This window comes from Carcharhinus amblyrhynchos, chromosome 14, assembly GCF_965287045.1.
Source record: "Carcharhinus amblyrhynchos chromosome 14, sCarAmb.v2.hapA, whole genome shotgun sequence".
NCBI classification, from domain to species: Eukaryota; Metazoa; Chordata; class Chondrichthyes; order Carcharhiniformes; family Carcharhinidae; genus Carcharhinus; species Carcharhinus amblyrhynchos.
Window position 1 is genome coordinate 2,413,836 of NC_137337.1, and position 26,079 is coordinate 2,439,914.

The window sequence follows — 26,079 nt, forward strand, 5'->3', positions numbered from 1 at the left end:
AATAAACTGGGGAGAGATTAAAAAGGATTAACCCCTTAAAGGGGTACTGCCTTCACCAAAATACAAATTAAACATAAAACGTCAAACTAAATGTGATTAATCGATAAGACACCCCAGTTCCCACCGTGATTGCCACAGCTATCACAAGGTGAAGCTGCCATCGTTCCAGGTGACCACTGTCCGTTCACAGGGACAGCTGATTGGTGGTGATCTAACCCGAGGGTCAGCACACTTTGGGTGAGGGGCAAGATTGAGAAGGTGGGGCCTTTGTGAGTAACCTCAGCCTGTACAGGAATCGAACCCGCGCTGTCAGCATCGCTCACCAGACATCCAGCCAACCGAGCTAAACCGACCCCCAGCTACTAAACACCCTCTGAAACAGGTGAGGAATACACTCAGGTATCTTCCCAATCTGGAGCCACTGCTGAGGGTGCAACAAAACCACCAGCACCTCCTCAGGGCAGCCAGGGACGGGCAATGGGTGCCAGCCTTGTTGGGACAGTCACACCCAAAAGTAAAGAACACAGAGTTCCTTCTTTGGTCAAACCCTTTATTCCAACAGAGGATGGTTACAGCACAGGAGGCCATTCAGCCCATTGCTCTCGAACCATAGAACCCTGCAGTACAGAAAGAGGCCCTTCGGCCCATCAAGTCTGCACCGACCACAATCCCACCCAGGCCCTACCCCCCACATATTATACCCATTAATCCCTCTAACCTACGCATCTCAGGACACTAAGGGGCGATTTTAGCATGGCCAATCAACCTAACCCACACATCTTTGGACTGTGGAAGGAAACCGGAGCACCCAGAGAAAACCCATGCAGACATGGGGAGAATGTGCAAACTCCACACAGTGACCCAAGCCGTGAATCGAACCCAGGTCCCTGGAGCTGTGAAGCAGCAGTGCTAACCACTGTGCCACCCAGTAGCTGTCACTCCTGCTACCATTATGTCTTAGTTCAGACTCCCTCACTGGGAGACTCCAACATTTCAGGAGGGGGAGGGATGTGTTCAGTGGGCTGCCTTGTGATTGGCCGGACACAGTTTAACAATGTCCAATCCCAGTCTCGAATTATATCAAACAACAATTTATACAGCTTCACAGAGAGAGATACGGTTATCTATCCCGGTACAAAAACAGAAATACAGAATATTTCTGAAATGGGGAGAGACTGGGGAGTGTTAAGTTGCAGAAGGACCTGGGTTTCCTTGTTCACAAGTCACTCAAACTAACATACAGGTGCAGCAAGCAATTAGGAAGGCAAATGATGAGTTGGCCTTTATTGCAAGAGGATTTGAGTACAGGAGTAAACGTGTCTTGCTGAAACTGCATAGAGCTTTGGTGAGACTGCACCTCGAGGGTCATGTACGGTTTTGGTCTCTTTCCCTATGGAAGGATAAACTTGCCATAATCAAAGACTGCAACAAAGGTTCACCAGACTGATGCCTGGGATGGCTAGATTGTCCTATGAGGAGAGATTGAGGAGGTTGGGCCTGTATTCTCAAGAAAATCGGACAATGAGAGGTTATCTCATTGAATTGTAGAAAATTCGAGAGGGGAGGGAAAAGAGTGTCTACAAGCAGGGGACAGTCTCAGGGTAACCCAATTAGAATGGAGATGAGAGGAATCTCTTCACTCAGAGGGAGGTGAATCCTTGGAGTTCTCTATCCCAGAGGACCATCGAGGTTCAGTCGTTGAGGATGTTAAACAGAGAGACTGATTGTTTTCTAAAGGTTAAAAATATCAAGGGACGCAGGGATAGGGCAGGAAAATGGCTTCACGGCAAAGGATTAGCCATGATCTAATGGAATGGGGGGAGCAGGCTTGAGGGCTGAATGGCCTCCATCTATTTCCTTTGCTCCTTTAAAGTATTAATCTTTTCCCAGGTGTGTTATCGAACAAAGTCTGACAGCCAGTCACAAAAGGAGAGATTGGATTAGGTGACCAGGTAGAGAGGCAGAGAGCGATAGGAGACTGGATCTATACCCCAGGGACTGCAGGCCTTCAAAAAGGCAGCTCACTAGCACCTTCTCAAAGCCTATTAGGGACGGTCAGTAAATGTTGGCCTAGCTAGCAACGCCCATGTCTCATAAATTAATTTTTAATAAGGTTTAAGTCAGGTTCCTCCGACACAGGAAAGAAACCCAACACTGAATGTATTTAAAAACTTTACCCTTCTTACAATTTTGTTATTTCTAAACTGGGCTCTCTGTCCAAAACAATCAGTGTCGTCTCACCAAAGAGTTATACAAGAATAATCCCTGGAATGAAGAGCTTGTCATATGAGGAATGGTTGAGGACTCTGGGTCTGTACTTGTTGGAGTTTAGAAGGATGAAGGGGGGATCTTGTTGAAACTTACAGGATACTGCAAGGTCTGGATAGAGGGGACATGGAGAAGATGTTTCCACTAGTAGGAAAAACTAGAAACTGAGGGCACAACCTCAGGCTAAAGGGACGATCCTTTGAAACAGAGATGAGGAGGAATTTCTTCAGCTAGAGACTGGTGAATCTGTGAAACTCTTTGCCACAGAAGGCTGTGAGGCCAAGTCGTTAAGTGTTTTTAAGACAGAGACAGATAGGTTCTTGATTAATAAGAGGATCAGGGGTTATGGGGAAAAGGCAGGAGAATGGGGATGAGAAAAATATCAGCTATGATTGAATGGGGGAAGCAGACTCGATGGGCTGAGTGGCCTAATTCTGCTCCTAGGTCTTACGGTCTAATTCTCTCCTCAGTTTCAGGAATGTTACAACTCCTAGGATCTATGAACAGGCAACCGGGCACTGACGGTTCAGACCAAATTCAGGGGGAGGTACAGGAATGGCATTTAGTATTTGATAAGCCAACCTTGCTACCAGAATGAGTTGGTCAGTGGGGTTCCCAAACTCCGGGACTCCTACATAAATGGCACCCATTTCAACCCATAATGGCTGAGAAGTTACCAGAGCTGCAAACAGGGCCAATTCTGGACACCGGATAAATCTGCATTTTGGAGTCACTGTGGGGGAGGGTCACGTGACTCCGGCCCCCGTGAAACATTTCAATATCACATTTCTGAGCTGAGACCCGACTTGCTATTTTACCCTCTGGTTCATAAAGAAGACAGCCCTGTCCCGTGGAGATAATCGGCCCCATCGAACTTCCCTCTGTAGAAAGACTCTGTACCATTGCCTACCCAACTGACACAATCCCAGGCTGCCTTTAATCAGTCCTTTTCTTCCTACTTTAATTATTTAAATGGAGTTGTTTATGTTGACTCTGGGATTAGTTTTACCATCCTGCGTTAGTAGGAGAAAAGGTCAGAGTTTTTAGACAGTTTTTCTCTTTCAGTGAGTTTCAGGTTTCAGTTTTGGAGAATCCTGAGGCTGCAGGATAGCTTTAGTTTTAGTGGGGACATCAAGTGAATAAGAAGCTGGACTCTCTCTCTCTCTCTCTGTCTGCCTGTTCTGTTTGGGAATTCTGCTGGTTATCTCAAGGCAAAGTTCCAGGAAGAAAGTGTAGGCTTCAGAAAGACTCAAATCCAGTCAAGTGAGATTTTAATCTATGCTGTGTTAAACCTGAGAAAAGGGTTTTATCTGTGAAAGGTTTTGATTTGTTGGAACAGCTTTAATATTCAATTAAGGGTTAATACATTATTTTGGTTTTTTTTGTTTTAATTGTTAAAAGTTCTTGCTAATTCTGTTTCTATACTAATATTCTAACATGATACTAATGTTTTTCACTTTTAAATTCACAGGTTTTAAGTCAGTCCACCTTGTGTCCAACGAGGGGCATACACACGATGGGTCGTACTGGGGCTGCTCTTGGTTGTTCGAGATTGGCCTAGTGCTTCATGTCGTTAGTGTGTGCCTAAACTGGACCAGATACTGGGCAAGACGACAGCTCAGTGACTATCACTGATTGCTGTGCAGATACATGGATTTGGGCCGGTGTCTGTGGGAGTTTGCGCATTCTCCCCGTGCTTGCGTGGGTTTTCTCCGGGTGCTCCGGTTTCCTCCCACACCCCAAAGATGTGCTGTTAGACTGATTGGCAGGAATAAATTGTCCCTAAATTAGTTTCCCTCAATGTTGATGGCCATAAAACATTAGATAAGGGTCATGGGTGGGGGGGGGGGACTGGTAATGTTAAAATGGCGGCGCGGGTTCGTTGGGCCGAAGGGCCTGTTTCCCGGGCTGTTTTTGTTCTTTGTTATACACGTCAACTATATTCTTAAATCTTTTTTTTGGTAAAAGCTCCCTACTGGCTCATTTGAATCATACCTGAAGTGCAACCTATCATGCCTAACCTAGCCAAAATCAAGATGCAAAACTTATAGTATGGATAGTCTCCACAAAGCAATCTGGGGTTTCTAACCTGACCCATAACACAACTACAGCCTCCGACCAGCTGACCAGCAAATGCCAACATATTAAAATTCTGATTGGACACTGACTTTGCAACTCTGGAACTCACATGAACCAATATTTGCTTTTTCTGTGCTGCTTATCGTAGTCAGAACCCCCTACTGGGCAGCACGGTGGCACAGTGGGTTAGCGCTGCTGCCTCACAGCGCCAGGGACCCAGATTTGATTTCAGACTCGGGTCACTGTCTGTGTGGAGTCTACACGTTCTCCCCGTGTCTGTGTGGGTTTCCTCCAGGTGCTCCGGTTTCCTCCCACAGTCTGAAGGATGTGCTGGTTAGGGCACATTGACCCGATCAGGGGCTAGGGGAATTTCCCAGTAACTTCATTGCAGTGTTAATGTAAGCCTTACTTGTGACTAATAAATAAACTTTAAGTTTCTTTCTCCTCCTGTTACTGTGTGAATAAGATCGGGAAGTTGTTAACACAGATTTTCACAGGTTTTGAATTTATGAAATAAGAGAAACCTAACTCGAGTGTGCCGAGATTATTAATAAAATTGGATCAGAAAGCCAGGGGATTGGGAAAAAATACATCACCACGGAGTTTTCAAACTAAAGGATTTCAAACCTCCTTCTGTTCAACAGCAAACAAACAGTGAGAGAAATATCAGCCCCCTTAGAACTGATCACCGTCCCAACCAGAACAATAACCTCACTGAGGCTTCATACAGTCCCCATGGGGCCTGTTTACAACTCTATCCCCCCCAAACCCCATGTCACGCTCTCTCCCCGCCCCGAACCCCATGTCACGCTCTCTCCCCCCCCCGAACCCCATGTCACGCTCTCTCCCCCCCCCGAACCCCATGTCACGCTCTCTCCCCCCCCCGAACCCCATGTCACGCTCTCTCCCCCCCCCGAACCCCATGTCACGCTCTCTCCCCCCCCCGAACCCCATGTCACGCTCTCTCCCCCCTCCGAACCCCGCGTCACGCTCTCCCCCCCCCGAACCCCATGTCACGCTCTCTCCCCCCCCCGAACCCCGCGTCACGCTCTCTCCCCCCCCCGAACCCCGCGTCACGCTCTCTCCCCCCCTCCCGAACCCCGCGTCACGCTCTCTCCCCCCCCTCCTGAACCCCATGTCACGCTCTCTCCCCCCCCCGAACCCCGCGTCATGCTCTCCCCCCCCTGAACCCCGCGTCACGCTCTCTCCCCCCCTCCCGAACCCCGCGTCACGCTCTCTCCCCCCCTCCCGAACCCCGCGTCACGCTCTCTCCCCCCCTCCCGAACCCCGCGTCACGCTCTCTCCCCCCCCTCCTGAACCCCACGTCACGCTCTCTCCCCCCCCTCCTGAACCCCGCGTCACGCTCTCTCCCTCCCCTCCTGAACCCCGCGTCACGCTCTCTCCCCCCCTCCCCGAACCCCGCGTCACGCTCTCTCCCCCCCCTCCCCGAACCCCGCGTCACGCTCTCTCCCCCCCCCGAACCCCGCGTCACGCTCTCTCCCCCCCCTCCCCGAACCCCGCGTCACGCTCTCTCCCCCCCCGAACCCCGCGTCACGCTCTCTCCCCCCCCCGAACCCCGCGTCACGCTCTCCCCCCCCTCCTGAACCCCGCGTCACGCTCTCCCCCCCCTCCTGAACCCCGCGTCACGCTCTCCCCCCCCTCCTGAACCCCGCGTCACGCTCTCCCCCCCCTCCTGAACCCCGCGTCACGCTCTCCCCCCCCCGAACCCCGCGTCACGCTCTCTTCCCCCCCCGAACCCCGCGTCACGCTCTCTCCCCCCCCAAACCCCGTGTCACGCTCTCTCCCCCCCCCCGAACCCCGTGTCACGCTCCCCCCCCCATGTTACACTCTACCCTGCATTACTGCACCTTAGTCACAGAGTGGGTGGCGAGCAGAGATTCATTGGATTTTGAAGAGGTTTTTGATAAGGTGCCACACGAGAGGTTATTACTGAGGAGCTCCTGGTGTTGGAGCTAATTTCTGGCATAGATAAAGGATCGGTTAGCTAACAGGAGGCAGTGAGTAGCAATAAGGATCTCCCTCAGGGTAATAATCCAGTGGCCCAGGGATCAGGGCTGGGACTGCAGCTCCTCACAGTACAGAGCTGTAGGGAGGGACAGGGTGAACTGTGGCCAAATTTACAGGTGATACAAAAGGTGGGCAGGGAGGCAGGCTGTAGGAAGAATATAAATAGTTTACAGTTACTGACAGGGCAGAAAACTGGCAAATGGAATTCAATGTGAGATTGGTCATTCTGGGAGAGTGAGTGGATTATTATTTAAACGGAGAGGGAGAGACGACAGAAAGCTGGAGCATAAAAGGGAGATGGGGTGGGGGGCGATGGGGAGGAACTTGTTCATGAACCCAGAAACTGAGCACAGGGGCCGGGGGGGTGGGTAGATGGAATGTTGGCTTTTATTTCAAAGGGGAATGGAGTGTAAAAGTAACGAGCTGTTACTGTAACTGCACAGAAAGGTCCAACTGAGGCCACATTTAGAATGCTGTGTACAGTTTTGGTCCCCTATTTAAGGAAAGATATTATCACTGGAGGCAGCACAGGTTTACTCGAATGATCCCGGGAATGGAAGGACTGCCGAATGGAGAAAGATTAAACAGATTGGATCTGTACCCCTTGGAGTTCAGAGGAATGAGAGGAGATATGATTGAAACATGGAAGATCTTTAGGGGTTAAGACAGGGTTAATGTTGGAAGGATGTTTCCACTCATGGGAGCGTGTAGGACCAGAGGCAGAATCACCGAATAAGGGGGGGCTCATTGAAGACAGGTTTGAGGAAGAATTTCTTAGAGAATGGTGAATCTTTGGAATTCTTTACTCCAGGAAGCTGTTGCTTCCCAGTCCTTTCCAAGGCTGAGATGGATAGGTTTTTAATTCATCAGAGAATTAAGGGTCATGGAGAGAAGGCAGGAAATGAACTTAGTGAGCGTCCGATCAGCCATGATTTTATTAAATAACAGAGCAGGCTCGAAGGGCTGAATGGCCTCCGGTTGTATGATCTCAAACTCACTCTTCCCAAGATATGAAAATTCCTCCCGTCTCTCTGTGTGCAACATTCCATAAGGATTAGAACAATTTGTATTTTGGAAGCACCATTCACACATTCAGTACGTCCCAAAGTAACTCAGTACAGGGATGTATTATCAACATCACTGTTGTAGTGTCGGAATCACAGGGGCCACACAGCACAGGAAAGATCCAATTCATAGTTTTAGTGATGTTAACCGAGGGGTGAATCTTTCTCTGTCTCCGGGGAACGTGTACCAGTCGTGTCTGCGTGTACCCAATGGTACAGACAGAGGCCTCAGTTTCATATCTCATCTAAAAGATGTTCCCAACAGTGTGGCAGTCCCTCAGTATCGCAGAGTGTGCCAATCTGGATTTTTGTGCTCTGGTCTCTGGGGAACGGACTTGAACTCATTCAGAGAGTTATCTATGGAACCACAGATAGACACAGGCCTGGAATCACTGTCACAATTCCTTCATTTCTCTCCCTGTGTTTACAAGTCCACAGCTGTCCTTCACTTTGAACTTTGAACCACTCTGAACAGGATAGCAGCTGGTGAGGTTTCAATTCTTAACCAGCTTTCTCAACACAGATTAATCAGAAACAAATCACAAACATCAAACATAATCTGCCCACAGTCACCCGAAGAGCAGCCGGCTACGCTCTGTTCCTTCATATTATCCACACTCACCCTAAAACTCTCCAAAAACTCCACCCCGTAACTAATGACAGCTCAGAGAAACAATTCAGAGAGGTCAGAAGCCAAAGTTTAATGTCTGACAGTAGGGCGTGTGTTATCATCGAGAGGCTTGTACTGAGGGTAAAGAGGAGAAGGAATAGAGTTTAAATCTCACACTCTGAGGGTGAGTGTGTAACAGAGTGAGTGTTACAGAGAGGGTGGAGGTTCTAACAGCGAGATCGGTGTATATCACAGTTTGATACTGGGAAACCAGCTTTCTAACAGAGAGAGGGACAGAAATAACTGAGTGTTATAGAGATAGCTTTATCCCGGTGTATAAAACATCCAATAAAAGCTTTCATACCAACCTTACAGGATTGCTGTGATGTCTCCCAATCCATAACAGCCACTGTCTGCCCCACAGGAAACAGAGACAGGAAGACGTGGGCTCAGTGTTTGCAGGTAGGCCTGGGCCCTGCTTGGGGCCGGCAGCTTCCTCAGACCCCCAGCCCTGGCGGCTGGGACCCCCCCCCCCACGGATGTGTGACAAGTTACGGGAGAGGAATTGCCAAGCAGTGAGCGGAGACTGACTGACTGACTGACTGACAGCAACACAGTGATCAAGGTTCAAAGGTGGCAGGTTGGCAGCACACAGCCGGTCAAACTCAGTTATCAGTTTGAACTGAGTGGCACAGTCTCTTGAACAAAACGCCAGGTAAATGATTCACCGCTGGTTTGGAGATGAACGGCCGGCCTGAACTCCACTCAATCCAACTCAACATCCAACACACACTTCAAAGCATAAACTTCCAACCCCTTTCTGTCTCTAACCACCACCCCTGCCAGGGAGGAAGGAACACATCACCAAGACAACAGGTCAAAGGTTAGTGCTCAGGACCAGAGTCTTAAGCACTGAGTCCAGGTTGACATGCCCAGCGCAGTGCTGAGGGAGTGCCACACTGTCAGAAACATCAGACAGTAAACCCAGACTCCCTCTGCTCTCTCGGTGGGGTGGGGGGGGGACAATGAGGATTCGAATGCTGGAATTTTACCACCTTGCCCACCCTGATCTCGAGGTGGGCACAGCTCACAGAGCAGAATTCCCCAGGGACCTCAGGTGGGACTTTACGGGATTCGCTCGAGTGAGGTCATCAAATCCCAGTCCATGTCTCTGCTGTTAATTTGGAGAGTAGATTTCACCCCGTGGTCCTGATCCACCACCCTTCACCCCTCCCCACCACACACACACACACACCGCCCCCCCCCCCCCACACTCCCCCATCCCAAACAAAATCCAAATACTGCAGACAGCCCAAACAAAACACGGGAAGTGCTGGAAATACTCAGCAACATCCCAGGATTACTTGGTCAATGTCACATCACTGCTTCTCACCTGAAAATTAAATCGACAACCTTCCCAAAAATTACAAAGTGACGGTATTCCACAAGTGCCTCAATGCCTGTGAGATGTTTCGGGGAGAAGGTGGCCGAGGAATATGGGAGGATCAGTGGAACAGGAGGAGGCCATTCGTTAAGTCCCGCTGCTATTCAGCAGGAGTGTGTCTGAACCGTGATCCAACTCCACAAATCAGCAGCCCCGGGGTCATACAGGGGTCATACAGCCCACCCGAGTCCCGAGTGCGGCTCACTGGACATTTTGTTAACCGTTGCCCACACGGGTGGTTGCCATATTCCACGGATTCCTGTCCGTGTAGTTTTATTTCTTCTGGTGTGACAGAAGTGATTGACAATTAATACCCTGGGCAGTGAGGGGTATGCTGAGTACTCACAACACTGACTCTGAGAGCCCTGCTCCGTGTCCAATGAGTCAATATTTATTTTGCTTCTTTGGTCTGAAGTTGATGACAGTTTTAGATTAAGCAATTTCTACAACTCGTTATGAAATATTCAGTCTGTATTGAGTATATTTAACCTTATTCATGGTATAATGAGGCACTTAGACTTCATTACAAATACAAAAGCTATTTATTAATAAGAATGTCTGCACTGTAACACAGCAGTCCCCCGGTTGCCCCTAGTCCCTACGTGTCCCTTCTGTCTAAGAGAGAACACCACCTCCCTGAGGACTCTGTGACCCCGTTGGTCCCCAAGTCTGATGACACTAACTCTGCTGTATTGCCCTGTTCACCACATCCCTCCCCCTTTAACTCCTTCATAGAGTCTTCAATAATCGAGATACTTCAGCTCAAATTCCAACAAAGAGAACAGAGAAAAGTACAGCACAGGAACAGGCCCTCCGGCTCCTCCAAGTCTGTACCCATCATGAGGCCCTAACCAAACAAATAAAACCTTCTGCCCTTACTCGGTCCGTATCCCTCTACTCCCTCCCTATTCATGTCCCCATCCAGATTCCTCTTAAATGTTATTAACATGTCTGTTTCCACCACCTCCTCTGGCAGCGCGTTCCAGGCACCCACCACTCACTGCACGAAAATCTTCCCCCGCAAATCTCCCTTAAACTATCCCCCTTCACCTTGAACCTGTGCCTCCTTGTAACTGATACTTCCCACCTGGGGAAAAGCCCCTGACGATCCACCCTGTCTCTGCCTCTCATCATTTTGTCGACCTCTATCAAGTCTATCCTCAGTCTCGGTCTTTCCAGTGAAAACAATCCTAGTTTATTCAACCTCTCCTCACAGCCAACACCCTCAAGACCAGGAAACATCCTGGTGAACCTTCTTGGCACTCTCCCCAAAACCTCCATGTCCTTCTGGTGGTGTGGTGGCCAGAACTGTGTGCAATAGTCCAAACGCAGCCAAACCAAGGTTTTATATTGCTGCAACATGATTTCCCAATTCTTGTACTCAATGCCCCGGTTAATGAAGGCAAGCGTGCCAGATGCCTTCTTAATCATCTTGGCCATCTGCATTGCCACTTTTAGGGAATTGTGGACCTGCACTCCCAGATCCCTCTGTATGTGAATGTTCCTGAGGGTTTTGCCATTTACAGTACAATTCATACTTAAATTTGATCCTCCAAAATGCTTCACCTCACATTTGTCCGGATTAAACTCCATCTGCCACTTGTGCCCAAGTCTCCAATCTATCTCTATCCTGTTGTACCCTCTGACAATCCCTGGCACTATCAGCAACTCCACCAATCTTCATGTAGCTGAGGAACACACTAGCTATAGATCTCCAAGCTGGACAGTTATAAATCAATTCTATTCCTGTTTTTTGTATTCCGGTGTAATTCTGTACTCTGAGATGTTTCCACAGAACCAGAGCTGCAATAATGGATACTCCTTCTGGCACAGACACTTCATCACTACTTGCTTCCAGGAGACATCAGTTATGTCTACAACAGATCGATCAGGCACTTCGGTGCTTACGGGATTGAAAACATTTCTTGATGGCAACACTGACGGCTGGAGCACCTCTCTACTCCTCAAGTGGTCCACACGTTTACAAACAATCCGTCCCTCCATGTCTACTTGGTACAACAGAGGTCCAGTCTCAGAGGCAATAATTCTGGGGATCTAACTTGATCTATTGGTGATGTTTCATTTTAGGGCACCATGTCATATTATTAAGCACAGGTTAAAGGGATGTGTATTGTCTCCAGACAGGACAGTTAGTGAGATTTTACAAGCCTGGGCAAGTCACGGGGGTTACATATGTGTGACATGAACCCAAGATCCAGTTGAGGCCGTCCTCATGTGTGCGGAACTTGGCTCCAATCAAAGAACACACCCATCAACTCAACAGATTGATCAAGACCTTTGATCCGAACCGTCTCATCCCTCATACTCCCCACGGTGGAGATCCTTACTGCCTCCCAAAGTTACACAAGGCCAACACACCTGGTTGTTCCATCGTATCGGGCAATGGGGACCTCTCCAGCCAAATCAAGGGCATTCTGAAACCCATTGTACAAAGAAGCCCCCAGCTTCTGTTGTGATACTACACACTTCTTACAGAAACTCAACACCCAGTTGAACCAGGGACACTCCTCGTCACAATGGATGTCTCAGCGCTCTACACCAGCATCCCCCACGACGATGGCATTGCTGCAACTGCCTCAGTACTCAACGCCGATAACTGCCAATCTCCAGATGCAATTTTACAACTCATCCGCTTCATCCTGGACCACAATGTCTTCACCCAGACACACGGAACAGCCATGGGGACCAAATTCACACCTCAATGTGCCAGTACCTTCATGCACAGGATCGAACAAAACCTCTTCACTGCACAGGACCGTCAACCGATGCTATACACTAGATACATTGATGCCATTTTCTTCCTTTGGACTCATGGCAAACAATCACTGAAACAACTATATGATGACATCAACAAGTTCCATCCCACAATCAGACTCACCATGGACTACTCTCCGGAATTGGTTACATTCTTGGACACACACAACTCCATCAAGGACGGTCACCTCAGCACCTCACTGTATCGCAAGCCCAAGGATAATCTCACAATGCTCCACTTCTCCAGCTTCCACCCTAAACATGTTAAAGAAGCCATCCCCTATGGACACGCCTTCCATATTCACAGGATCTGTTCAGATGAGGAGGATTGCAACAGACACCTACAGATACTAAAAGGTGCCCTCAAGAACAGGATATGGCACTTGACTCATCGATCAACAGTTCTGACACACCACAGCAAAAAACCACACTGATCTCCTCAGAAGACAAACACGGGACATGATGGACAGAGTACCCTTCATCGTCCAGTACTTCCCCGGAGCGGAGAAGCTACGACATCTTCTCCGGAGTCTTCAACATATCATTGATGAAGACGAACATCTCGCCAGGGCTATCCCCACACCCCCACTTCTTGCTTTCAGACAACCACACAACCTCAAACAGACCATTGTTCGCAGCAAACTACCCAGCCTTCAGGAGAACAGTGACCACAATACCACACAACCCTGCCACAGCAACCTCTGCAAGACATGCCAGATCATCGACATGGATAATATCATCACACGTGAGAATACCATCCACCAGGTACACGATACATACTCTTGCAACTCGGCCAACATTGTCTACCTGATACGTTGCAGGAAAGGATGTCCCGAAGCATGGTACATTGGGGAGACCATGCAGACGCTACGACAACGGATGAATGAACATCGCTCAACAATCACCAGGCATGACTGTTCCCTTCCTGTTGGCGAACACTTCAGCGGTCACGGGCATTTGGCCTCTTATCTTCGGGTAAACGTTCTCCAAGGCGGCCTTCACAACACACGACAGCGCAGAGTCGCTGAGCAGAGACTGATAGCCAAGTTCCGCACACATGAGGACGGTCTCAATTGGGATCTTGGGTTCATGTCATAAGAACATAAGAACATAAGAAATAGGAGCAGGAGTAGGCCATCTAGCCCTTCGAGCCTGCCCCGCCATTCAATAAGATCATGGCTGATCTGTTGTGGCTCAGTTCCACTTTCCCGCCCTCTCCCCATAACCCTTAATCCCCTCTCTTATCAAGAACTCATCAACCCGCTTCTTAAAAATATTTAGCGAGGCAGCCTCCACCACTTCAACGGGCAGAGAATTCCAGAGATTCACCACCCTTTGAGTGAAGAAGTTCCTCCTCAACTCCGTTCTAAACCGCCTCCCCTTTATCTTGAGGCTGTGCCCCCTAGTCCTACTGTCTTTTTTGAGCGGGAAGAGTCTCTCCACCTCTATCCTATCCATCCCATTCATCATCTTATACGTCTCAATGAGATCTCCCCTCATTCTTCTAAACTCTAACGAGTACAAGCCTAGTTTATTCAGCCTCTCCTCATAGCTCAATCCCCTCAACTCCGGTATCAGCCTAGTAAACCTCCTCTGCACTCCCTCCAGGGCCAAAATATCCTTGCGCAGGTGCGGCGCCCAAAACTGCACACAGTACTCCAGCTGCGGCCTCACCAATGCCCTATACAGCTGCAGCAAGACCTCCCTACTTTTATATTCAATCCCCTTCGCTATGAAGGCCAGCATCCCATTCGCCTTCCTGACCACCTGCTGCACCTGCAAGCTGGGTTTTTGCGACTCATGCACAAGGACCCCGAGGTCCCTCTGCACCGTCGCCTGCTGCAGTTTTTCGCCCCGTAAGTAATAGTCCTTCCTACCATTCTTCCTACCAAAGTGGACCACCTCACACTTGCCAACATTAAATTCCATTTGCCATTTCCTGGCCCATTCGCCCAGCCTATCTAGATCCACACTAGATGTCACACTATCTATAACCCCCATGACTTGCCTGGGCTTGTAAAATCTCACTAACTGTCCTGTCTGGAGACAATACACATCTCTTTAACCTATGCTTAACCCTCTCTCCACTCACATTGTCTGTACCTTTAAGACTTGATTACTTGCAAAGACTTGCATTCTAACTATTATCCTGTACTTGAGTTTGTGTCTAAATATGTCCTGTTTATGAACTAAAATCCTCACTCATCTGATGAAGGGGCAGTTCTCCAAAACCCGTGCTGCCAAATGAAGTGTTGGATTTTAACCTGGTGTTGTGAGATGTGTTACTGTGCCCACTCCAGTCCAACACTGACATCTTCCACATCGGAGAATGGGAAAGTCCAGGAAAATCAGTGGAGTGATGGGAAAACTCTAATACAAGATGGGATTCAGATTATAAAAGCACATTCTTCACAAGTAATAGAAAAGGGTTCTGAACTTCCACACTGAGCGTATGGGAGAAGGTGACGGTATGTAGGGCGCCCACATTTCACACCCACTTCCACAGTTTGGAGCCAGAGGGACAAGATTGGAGAGGACAAGGAATATACACCAATAACACACACACACACACACACCAATAACACAGACTGATCATGAAGCAGTAACCTCAGGCAGCGATCAGTTGTACAAAGCAAGCTCCGGTCGGGTGTTCCAGCCAGATGGGACTGACCACTGGAGGGTGGCCACAATGGGGGGGAAGAGCAGGAAGGATTGGGGCAAATGTCAAAACTGGTTCAATGTGCAAGATGAGGAGCGAGAGGTGAAGGTTGTGGATTGGCAGAGAGTAGAAGAATGGAGAGGTGGATGTATCAATGTCTGAATCCACTTACAGAATTTTATTTCCACCCATCACTTTGTTAACCAGAATCACAGAGTAGCACGGTCCAGGAGAGGCCCTTCAGCCCAATAACCACACCGACACAGGAAACGCCCTGACTGCCCACCTAATCCCACTTGGCCCATAGCCTTGAATGTTACGATGTGCCACATACTTATCCAGATACCTTTTAAAGGATGTGAGGCATCCCATCGCCACCACCCTCCCAGGCAGCGCATTCCAGACTGTCACCACCCTCTGGGTAAGAAAGTTTTTCCTCAAATCCCCCCTAATCTCTCACCTCTCACTTTTAACTCGTGTCCCCTCGTGACTGACCCTTCAACTAAGAGGATTAGCTGCTCCCTCTCTACCCTGTCCATGCCCTTCATAACCTTGAACACCTCAATCAGGTCGCCCCTCTGTCTTCTGCCCACTCCCTCAGCACCCACCCTCTCCACTCCCTCAGCACCCACCCTGCCCACTCCCTCAGCACCCACCCTGCCCACTCCCTCAGCACCCACCCTCTCCACTCCCTCAGCACCCACCCTCTCCACTCCCTCAGCACCCACCCTGCCCACTCCCTCAGCACCCACCCTGCCCACTCCCTCAGCACCCACCCTGCCCACTCCCTCAGCACCCACCCTGCCCACTCCCTCAGCACCCACCCTCTCCACTCCCTCAGCACCTTGTCTGTTTCTATAAGATCATCTCTCAATCTTCTAAACTCCGATGGATACAGGTATAACTTGTCCAAACCCTCCATCCCAGAACCTTCTCTGAACTGTTTCAAACACTATTTAATCTTAGCAAGACAAATATTGATTGGAAAAGCTATAGTTCGAGTACTTTAGAGGGGTCAGTTTTTGTCCAATGTGTGCAGGGGAGTTTCCTGACACAGTATGTAGATCAGCCACAAGAGATGAGGCTACATTGGATTTGGTGCTGGGTAATGAACCAGGCCAGGTGTTAGATTTGGAGGTAGGTGAGCACTTTGGTGAAAGTGACCACAATTCGGTTATGTTTACCTTAGCGATGGGAAGGGATAGGTATAAACCGCAGGGCAAGAGTTATACTGGGGGAAAGGTAATTCTGAGGCGATTAGGTGAGATTTAGAATACATAGGACATGGAATGAAACTGCAGGGGATGGGAACGATTGAAATGTGGAGCTTTTTCAAGGAACAGTTACTGCGAGTCCTTGATAAGTATGTACCTGTCAGGCATGGAGGAAGTGATCGAGCGAGGGAACCATGGTTTATTAAAGAAATTGAATCTCTGGTGAAGACGAGAAGGAGATTTATGTAAAGGTGAGATGTGAAGTCTCAGGGCATTGGAGAGTTACAAGTTAGCCAGGAAGAACCTAAAGAGAGAGCTAAGGAGAGCCAGGGGGGGACACGAGTTGTCTTTGGCAGGTAGGATCAAGAAAAACCCTAAAGCTTTCTGTAGGTACGTCAGGAATAAAAAAATGACTAGGGTAAGATTCGGGTCAAGGACAGTAGTGGGAAGGTGTGCGTGGAGTCCAAAGAGATAGGAGAGGTGTTAAATGAATACCTTTCGTCAGTATTCACACAGGAAAAAGACAATGTTGTCAAGGAGAATACTGAGATACAGGCTATTAGACTAGATGGGATTGAGGTTCATAAGGAGGAGGTGTTAGCAATTCTGGAAAGTGTGAAAATAGATAAGTCCCCTGGGCCAGATGGGATCTATCATAGGATTCTCTGGGAGGCTAGGGAGGAGATTGCAGAGCCTTTGGCATCTTTGTCTATAGGATGGTGTCAGAAGACTGGAGGGTCGCAAATGTTATCCCTTGTTCAAGAAGGGGAGTAGAGACAGCCCTGGTAATTATAGACCAGTGAGCCTTACTTCTGTTGTGGGCAAAGTTTTGGAAACGATTATAAGAGATAGGATTTATAATCATCTAGAAAGGAATAATTTGATTAGGGACAGTCAGCACGGTTTTGTGAAGGGTAGGTCGTGCCTCACAAACCTTATTGAGTTCTTTGAGAAGGTGACCAAAGAGGTGGATGAGGGTAAAGCAGTTGACGTGGTGTACATGGATTTCAGTAAAGCGTTTGATAAGGTTCCCCCTGATAGGCTATTGCAGAAAATACAGATGCGTGGGATTGAGGGTGATTTAGCAGTTTGGATCAGGAATTGGCTAGCTGATAGAAGACAGAGGGTGGTGGTTGATGGGAAATGTTCATCCTGGAGTGCAGTTACAAGTGGTGTACCTCAAGGATCTGTTCTGGGGCCACTGCTGTTTGTCATTTTCATAAATGACCTGGATGAGGGTGTAGAAGGATGGATTAGTAAATTTGCTGACGACACCAAAGTCGGTGAAGTTGTGGACAGTGCGGAAGGATGTTGCAGGTTACAGAGGGACATAGATAAGCTGCAGAGCTGGGCTGAGAGGTGGCAAATGGAGTTTAATGCGGAAAAGTGTGAGGTGATTCACTTTGGAAGGAGTAACAGGAATACAGAGTACTGGGCTAATGGTAAATTACTTGGTAATGTGGATGAGCAAAGCGAATAATATACATGGCATTATATCCAGAGACACACTGTGTGCTATTATATAACATACACAGCGTTATACCCAGATACGCATGGTCTGTTAATATATGATATAGATGGCGTGATACCCAATGACACATGGTGCGTTATTGTCTAATATACACAGCGTTATACCAGTGAAGCACAGTGTGTTATACCCAGTGACGCACGGTACATTATATAACATACACAGCGTTACACCCAGTGACGCATGGTGTGTTATTATATAGTATACAGTGTTATACCCAGATACGCATGGTCTGTTAATATATGATATAGATGGCATGATACCCAATGACACATGGTGTGTTATTGTCTAATATACACAGCGTTACACCCAGTGACACACGGTGCGTTATTACATAATATACACGGCGTTATACCCAGTGACGCACGGTACATTATATAATATACACAACGTTATACCCAGTGTCGCATGGCGTGTTATTATATAATATACACAGCGTTATACCCAGTGACACACACTGCGTTATTATATAATATACACTACGTTGTACCCAGTGACACATGGTATATTATACAATATACACAACGTTATACCCAGTGTCGCACGGTGTGTTATTATATAATACACACAGCGTTATATCCAGTGACACACGGTGTATTATTATACAATATACACTGCGTTATACCCAGTGAGACACGGTGCATTATTATATAATACACACAGCGTTATACCCAGTGACACACGGTGTATTATTATACAATATACACGGCGTTATACCCAGTGACACATGGTGTGTTATTATATAATACACACAGCGTTATACCCAGTGACACACGGTGTATTATTATATAATATACACTGCGTTATACCCAGTGACACATGGTGTATTATTATATAATATACATGGCATTATACCCAGTGACACATGGTGTGTTATTATATAATATACACAGCGTTATACCCAGTGACACACGGTGTGTTATTATACAATATACACTGCGTTATACCCAGTGACACACGGTGTGTTATTACATAATATACATGGTATTACACCCAGTGACACATGGTGTGTTATTATATAATACACACTGTGTTATAACCAGTGACGCACAGTGTGTTATTATACAATATACACTGCGTTATACCCAGTGACACACGGTGTGTTATTATATAATATACACGGCGTTATACCCAGTGACACACGGTGTATTATTATATAATATACACTGCGTTATACCCAGTGACACACGGTGTATTATTATACAATATACACAGCGTTATACCCAGTGACACACGGTGTGTTATTATATAATATACACGGCGTTATACCCAGTGACACACGGTGTGTTATTATATAATATACACTGCGTTATACCCAGTGACACACGGTGTATTATTATACAATATACACAGCGTTATACCCAGTGACACATGGTGTATTATTATATAATATACACTGTGTTATACCCAGTGACACACGGTGTGTTATTATACAATATACACTGCGTTATACCCAGTGACACACGGTGCGTTATTATATAATATATACTGCGTTATACCCAGTGACACACAGTGTGTTATTATACAATATACACTGCGTTATACCCAGTGACACATAGTGTATTATTATATAATATACACTGCGTTATACCCAGTGACACACGGTGTGTTATTATACAATATACACTGCGTTATACCCAGTGACACATAGTGTATTATTATATAATATACACGGCGTTACACCCAGTGACACACGGTGTGTTATTACATAATAAACACAGTGTTATACCCAGTGACGCATCATGTATTATTATAGAATATAAATATTGTTATATCCAGTAATTCAGAGTGTTATAGAATATATACAGTGTTCTATCCATTAAAGCACTGTGGGTTGTTGTATCGATACAGGAGTATTGTAATGATCATGCACAGTGTGGTGTGATTTATTCTGCTCCTTGCCTGACAACCATTATTGTGGAAACAGCCATTTGCTTCAGTTAAATATTGACAGGACAATACTTACACGCCACTGAGTAACATTCTCACTGGTCACAGTCTCTTCCCAATCCATCTCTTTGCAATCTCGGCAACTTATCCAACTGGGCAGAATTTCCAAAACCTTTTCCGCTGCATCAACAAGATCACCTCCTTCCAGCTTCTTAACAAAGATATTAAAGTCTGGGATCACATCCCAACCGACTCAAGAACAGCGTCTTCCCTGCTGCTGTCAGACTTTTGAATGGACCTACCTCACACTAAGTTGATCTTTATCTACACCCTCGCTGTGACTGTAACACTACATTCTGCACTCTCTCCTTTCCTTCTCTATGGACAGTATGCTTTGTCTGTGTAGCGCACAAGAAACATTACATAAGAACATAAGAACATAAGAAATAGGAGCAGGAGTAGGCCATCTAGCCCTTCGAGCCTGCCCTGCCATTCAATAAGATCATGGCTGATCTGTCGCGGCTCAGTTCCACTTTCCCACCCTCTCCCCATAACCCTTAATCCCCTCTCTTATCAAAAACCCATCAACCCGCGTCTTAAATATATTTAGCGAGGCAGCCTCCACCACTTCAACGGGCAGAGAATTCCAGAGATTCACCACCCTTTGAGTGAAGAAGTTCCTCCTCAACTCCGTTCTAAACCGCACCCCCTTTATCTTGAGGCTGTGCCCCCTAGTCCTATTACTTTTCACTGTCTGTTAATACATGTGACAATAATAAATCAAATCAAAATAACTCCAATTCACAAAGTAATAACGCAAGTGACACGCCCAACCAGAATTAAAAGTCAGTTTTTTTCAACCGAAACAGCTTCCACGTCACCTTGGAGCTGCCCTTCATTATCCTCACCAACATCCACTCACCCATTATCTCCTCATTTATCTCTCGCTGTGGGATCTTGCTGTGCACAGGCTGGCAGCAGTGTTTCTGATATTGCAACGGTGACTACACTTCACTAATTATCCCCCCACCTCTCCCCCCCCACCCTCCCCGGCTGCGAAACACCCTGGGACATCCCAAAATGATGTACAAGTGCAAGGCCTTCTTTACTTTCTTTTGAGTCCAGGTTAAGAATATCTTCTCTGGTGGGGTTATCTACGGTAAACAAACACACTCTCAGCTCCCGCCTCTGCAATCAGTGCTTTAAAACATCAACTGTGTGAAGCAAACAGTGATGTGGTCATCAGGAAGCTCTCCAGGCTCCACCTTCTGCTGTTCGTACAATACAGAGAGAGCACATCACAGCCTGAACTCAATTTCCTATCACGGTCGCGTGTGTAGCTCTGGCCTGGCTTCTAACTGACGTCAATTAACCAACCACCTGTCTTGTTTACCTTGCTGATGTTTTTTTGGGGACAGGATACAAACAATCTGTCCTTTTGGACACTGTACACTCCAGTGAAGTACAGGGTCTTTGCATAAACCCAACACTGCGGCTCTGAGGAAAAATAATGGGAACATTGACAACTAATTAAAGAGAATGAGCCAAACCGCTCTCCTGGGATGGCCTGAGAGAGCAGGTCTGAGCCTGGACTGGGCTGAGGGCTCAGGGGGAGGGGAAGGGTCATCGCAGTTGGTCCCAGCAAGCCAGGGCTCGGAGCAGGGACAGCAGGAAAGGTGTAGGAACCAACTATACAACTGGCCAGCTTTCAACAACGACTGGCGGGGACAGCTGATCCGCTCTCAACCGTGAGCCCACTAACTCCATCCCAGCTAGAAACACCGTTTACTACTACAACAACAACATATATTTTAATAGCACCTTTAATCCAGTAAAACACCCTTTCACAGGAATTATTCTCAGACAGGGTTTGATGTGTCACCTCCTGGAACAAGGTTGTTCAGAGGGGTAAGTTTCTGAGGGGCTGGGGGGGTGGAGGGGTTTAGGGAGGGAGTTCCGAGCTTTGATGGAGTGAGGAATGTCAGCCCTCCCCCCGAGACTCCGATTCTTTAAGCACAAAGGGTTACAAGGCTCTGGGAGAGTTGGGAAGCGAGAGGTACCACAAGGAAACTGACCACTGGACAAAGAACATAGGATCAGTGTTTGTGGGGCTGGGGGTGGATTGAGGGCTGGTTAACAGGCAGGAAGCAGAGAGTGAGAACTAACAGGTCAGTTTGGCTGTATCGAGTGGAGTGTCATTACAAGGACCGGTGCTGGAACCTCAGCTGTAATCAGAGGCAGGAGGGAACGGAATGTAACGATTCCCAATTTGCTGATGATACAAAGTTAGAACACAGAACATTACAGCGCGGTACAGGCCCTTCGGCCCTCGATGTTGCGCCGACCAGTGGAACCAATCTAATGACCCTCTAACCTAAACTATTCCAATGTTACCCATATGCCTATCCACTGACCATTTGAACGCCCTTAAAGTTGGCGAGTCCACAACTGCTGCAGGCAGGGCATTCCACGCCCTTACTACCCTCTGAGTAAAGAACCTACCTCTGACATCCATCCTATAATTACCACCCCTTAATTTAAAGCTATGTCCCCTTGTGTTAGCCATCACCATCCGAGGAAAAAGGCTCTCACTGTCCACCCTACCCAATCCTCTGATCATCTTATATGCCTCTATTAAGTCACTTCTTGACCTTCTTCTCTCCAACAAAAACAATCTCAAGTCCCTCAGCCTTTCCTCATAAGACCTTCCCACCATACCAGGCAACATCCTGGTAAACCTCCTCTGCACCCTTTCCAATCCTTCCTATAATGCGGCGACCAGAACTGTACGCAATCCTCCAAGTGCAGCCGCACCAGAGTTTTGTTGCAACCTGACCTCAAGGCTCCGAAATTCAATCCCTCTACCATTAAAAGCCAAGGTGGGAAAGTAAGTAAGCTGTGAGGAGTAAACAAGGAGGATTCAGATGGAGAGAGGAAGATTGTGCAAACACGCACAAAGAGAGCAGATGGGTTATAAATGTCAAACTACTTTGGAAGAGGGAGATGAGAGAGAAACAGGAATCTCTCTACATTAGTGAGGCTGGGAAATGTCAGCATTTTGGATGTTTTTGTTCATGAAACACAAAGTTAACACCAGGTACAACAAGCAAATAGGAAAGCAAATGGAATGGTAGGTTCTGTTATAAAGGGGTGAGAGTATAAGGATGGAGAAATTTAACTTCAGTGATACAGGATACTGGTGAGACCATGTCAGCAGTCTGGTGCTCAATATGCAACACTGAATACACTGAAGTATTATTAAGAGCCAGTTTATTCCCACTCCCCACTCCCCGTCCGCTAACCAACCCTCAATCCATGCTAGTGTATTACCCCCAATTAACCCTGTCTACTGTCCTAATTAAAATGGAGGGTGAGTGATGAGAATGTGGAACTCGCTATTAGTGTGAGTAATGGAGACAAATGACATGGAGGCATTTGAAGGAAGGATGGATAAAGATATAACAGAGAAAGGAACGTGACAAACAGCAGGAGTAGAAACCAGCCCAAGGAGCCAATGAACAGGGAACAGGCACGAGGGGAAAGGTCACCGTCAGCAAGTCCATCCTCCAGTATCTGCCGGTGGGAAAAGAGAGAGAAACCGGGAGGAGGACTTTGGGAGATCTCAGGGAATGAGCATCTTTGGGTTTGGGTGAGAAGGAATCTCGTGTCAGTGTCAGGAAGCTGGGGGGGAGAATCATGTGGCTTGGAAGCTTTCTCTGCCGTTCAATAAGGTCACCGCTGATCCAATATCACCGCTCCAAAATGGACAATTTGACCACATGGTATTTCAGTTGCCAGGGTTTTACCCACTCAGGGTTTTACCCACTCAGGGTTTTACCCACTCATTTAACCCTCTGCAGCCTCTCAATGTTGCCTTCCCCCGCCTATCTTTGTATTGTCAGCACGTTCTGGGTTGGTGAATGGGGGGAGGATGGACAGGGATGGATTCTCACCGTGTGGGATAAGGTGGGCTTTCCTGGTTTTATTGATTTTTGAACGAGTGAGGTCGCTGCATTGAGTGGTTTTGTGAGGGAATCGAGCAGTTGGTCATGGGGGAGATCCATAAAACACCTATGGGCCTGGATGGTTTGTCCATTGCATCCTAACTGAAGCAGAGTTATCTCCTGCAAGTCCCATTAGATCAATCTACAAGAGGTCTACAAGTGAATGGGGACTGTGGGTGGAGGTGATGGCCTTGTATTTACAATCTGACTCCCAAACAAGAACATCACAAATCCTGAGCCTTCCGGAAGGCAAAATCATTTACTGATCTGTAGAAACTGTCATCCAAGAACACTGGCTTTAATCAGCTGGAGTTTCAGGTCAGTGTGACCCAGACTACGTTCAGTGAGGAATTGGCAATGGTCCCTCCTGTTGATTCTTGTCATCATCTTCACAGAATGAAGCTTTTACAAAATAAAACCAGAAGAACGTGCAAAACATGGTGCCCCCGTGACCCGACTCCCACCAGTCCCCTTCCCCGGGTTAGAGTTTGGTCACAGTGCTGATTGGTGCATCTCCTGTATCACCTCATCCCCCCAGGAGTTAACTGTATCGACCAGCGCTACGTCAAAATAGGAGGTTCTCTCACACACACCCTGTCTCGTGCTCTCCATTTTACCCTCCTTTGATCTTTGCCTCTCCTTCTCCTTGAACTCCAAATATCCCAAGCCACACAATTCTCCCCCCCAGCTTCCTGACACTGACACGAGATTCCTTCTCACTCAAACCCAAAGATGCTCATTCCCTGAGATCTCCCAAAGTCCTCCTTCCGGTTTCCCTTTCTTTTCCCACCGGCAGATACTGGAGGATGGACTTGCTGACGGTGACCTTTCCCCTCGTGCCTGTTCCCTGTTCATTGGCTCCTCGGGCTGGTTTCTCGGGATGGGAGTTGTAATGTGTGTGTTTCAGTCACGCTGCTCCTTGCACAGAGGAGTAAGCTCTCGGGAATGTGCTGTCTTCGACCTTGAGAATTCCGATCTGGAATATGGAGAGGTTCCGGCCTTCCCTGCCATATTCCTGCTGTGCCCTTGAGCAGACATGGACCTCTCCATTCCTCAAAGTGGGAGCGGATTCTCCCATTTTGCTCACTCAACAGACATGACCCATTATCTAAAATTCCCAATTATTCTTACCTCTGTCCTGTTTTTCTGGATCTGGCTGAAATAAAAAATATCGAGAAGTGGGAATCCAGCCCTGCCATTCTATCCTGTTGTTGATCCGAGCCAAACACTTCAAGACCTTCCACAGCTCAGGAATACCCAGTGGCCCCCTCTCCATCATCAGGTCTCAATGGAGATTGTAGACTGTTGGCTAAGTTTCACAACTGAAACAGCTTATACCAAAATGCAGCAACACCCGGATACATTCTGACGTAACGTTCATGTTTCGCAAGTGCTGGGCACTAATCCTCCCCAACAAAACAGAATTTAACCAGTAAGATTACACGTTTGGATCTCCCAGCTCAGTATGCCTCCTGCTCTGCCCAAGACCGCAAGAAACTACAAATGTAGTCCAGTCTATTAGACAAACCAGCCTCCCATCCATTGACTCTGTCTACACTTCCCGCTGTCTCAGAAAAGCAGCCAGGATAATTAAGGACCCCTTGCACCCCGGACATTCTCTCCTCCACCTTCTTCCGCCCGGAAAAAGATACAAAAGTCTGAGGTCACGCACCAACCAACTCAAGAACAGCTTCTTCCCTGCTGCTGTCAGACTTTTGAATGGACCTACCTTGCATTAAGTTGATCTTTCTCTACACCCTAGCTATGACTGTAACACTACATTCTGCACTCTCTCCTTTCCTTCTCTATGAACGGTATGCTTTGTCTGTAAAGCGTGCAAGAAACAGTATTTTCCACTGTCTGTTAGTACGTGTGACAATAATAAACCACCATCCCAGGTATGACCATGGGCTAGTAAAGCACATTGTGATTGTGAGAATAGCGACAGAGGCAATCCCAGTATCCTTGCACACAAATCACAAAATGTCCACATACTGACGCAGAAAGTGATTGGGAAGTCAAATGGAATGTTGGCCTTTATTGCAAAGGGAAACGGAACATAAAAGTAGGAAAGTTCTGTGAAAATTGTATAGGAAACTGGTGAGACTTTATCTGGAATAATATACATGTTTGGTCTCCATGTTTAAGAAAGGTTACACTTGCATTGGGGTTCACGGTGTGTATTCATTCCGGGGATAAAGGGGTTCATGGGGAAAGCTGGGGCAGGTTGGGCCTCGTCGCTGAAGTCTGGAAGAAGGAGATGTGATCTTACTGACCCTGAGGAGAGGCGACAGGTGCTGAGAAGATGTTGTCCCTCATGAGAAAATGTAAAGCTGGGGTCCACAGTTTGGGAATGAAGGATCTCCAACTGAAGATGGAGATGAGAGGAATTTCTGTCTCTCAGAGGGATGTCAGCCTTTGAAATTCTCTTGCAGGGAGCAGTGGAGATTGGACCATCGATTAGATTCGAGACTGAGTTCGACAGGTTTCTGATGGGACGAAGGGTAACAGAGTCA

General features: G+C 47.5%; 1 protein-coding gene across 2 annotated transcripts in view; it reads right to left on the reverse strand.

The window, feature by feature from the left end:
- LOC145352384 (estrogen receptor beta-like) overlaps nt 1-26,079 on the reverse strand; it is a 157,650-nt gene that overhangs the window by 101,047 nt on the left and 30,524 nt on the right. Inside the window, exon 1 of one of the 2 annotated variants that reach the window (XM_080202165.1) lies at nt 8,418-8,574. The exons of the other annotated variant lie outside the window; for it this stretch is intronic. The gene's annotated coding sequence lies outside the window, so the exon portion shown is untranslated. Of the gene's footprint in view, nt 1-8,417; nt 8,575-26,079 lie in introns of those variants that run through there. 2 annotated transcript variants of the gene reach the window in all.